The sequence below is a fragment of the Lolium rigidum genome, chromosome 3 (genome assembly GCF_022539505.1).
Source record: "Lolium rigidum isolate FL_2022 chromosome 3, APGP_CSIRO_Lrig_0.1, whole genome shotgun sequence".
In the NCBI taxonomy this organism is placed as follows: domain Eukaryota; kingdom Viridiplantae; phylum Streptophyta; class Magnoliopsida; order Poales; family Poaceae; genus Lolium; species Lolium rigidum.
This window is the reverse complement of record NC_061510.1, coordinates 359,485,724-359,486,802: the sequence shown is the minus strand read 5'-3', so window position 1 is coordinate 359,486,802 and position 1,079 is coordinate 359,485,724.

Below are 1,079 nucleotides of genomic sequence, written 5' to 3'. Positions count from 1 at the left end.
TGGATTTCGCACAAAAACGAGACACCGTAATCAGCTTCCGCCGAAAACAGCTTTAGTCCGTGTTAGTTGCATCCAAAATACACAAATTAGAGGCAAAACAATAGCAAAAGTGTTCGGGAAAGTAGATACGTTTTGGACGTATCAGGCGGCCTCCTAGATACCCAGGGGTGGTTTCCTAGGCCGGCGTCATGCCTCAGGCGATGCCGGTGGTTTCTTCCTTACGCCGTGGGAGCTTTGTGTCGTAGGATAAGTGTCAAGGCTGCGTCTTGAGGGGTGGTGGTTGGGCTAGGGCGAAAGCCCGGCAAGGCCTCGGCTGGTGCGGGTGACGGCGACGCCCTTGGGCGCCGCTCTCCTCCTTGGAGGCGTCTCCATAAAGCCCTCCCTCTTTAGTATCTCGAGACAGGAAGATAACCACGCTCTGACGGTCATGGGTGCGCTTTGCAAGCATGGGAGATCTGTTAGTTCTGGGCAGTTCTCGGTGCCGTGCCCTTGCAACAGAAGACGACGCTTCCATCGACGGATCAAGCTCTCTGCCTAGTTAGCTAGTGTTTTGTAGCTTGTTTCTCTTCCTCTTCTTTGTTGCTACTTTTGGTGTATCGTAAGCTGGCAACCCCAGCATTTCGCTGTTTTTTCTTTCAGTTGTTCCTACCGTTGTACGCCTGGCCGGTTGATGGCTTTGTTAATTCAAAGTCGGGCTTTCAAGCCTTATGTTTAAAAAAAAAAGTTCAGTTCCGGCGAGATTTACGGGCTCTGTTAGAGATGCACTAATTGTATAGTTTCCGTACATCCCAAGACAGATCTCTCCAATATTACCCGTCTACGAGTTGGTAGAGATTTTCAGCTCCGGCAGCCGCCAACTCGATCATCTGCTTCCTAGCTCGAAAAGATTTTAGCGACATGCAATTACATAATATGCTGTTCAATTTTTTTTACATAATATGCTATTATTATCAAACTGTGTACTGGATCTTCCATCCTGGGCACTGCGGATTTTCTTTGTCGTCAGGTGCCGGCTGGGTCTCCCCCGCGCGCGCATATCTCGACCGTGTTCCTGTGATCGCACGTAGTCCGGCCTCTAT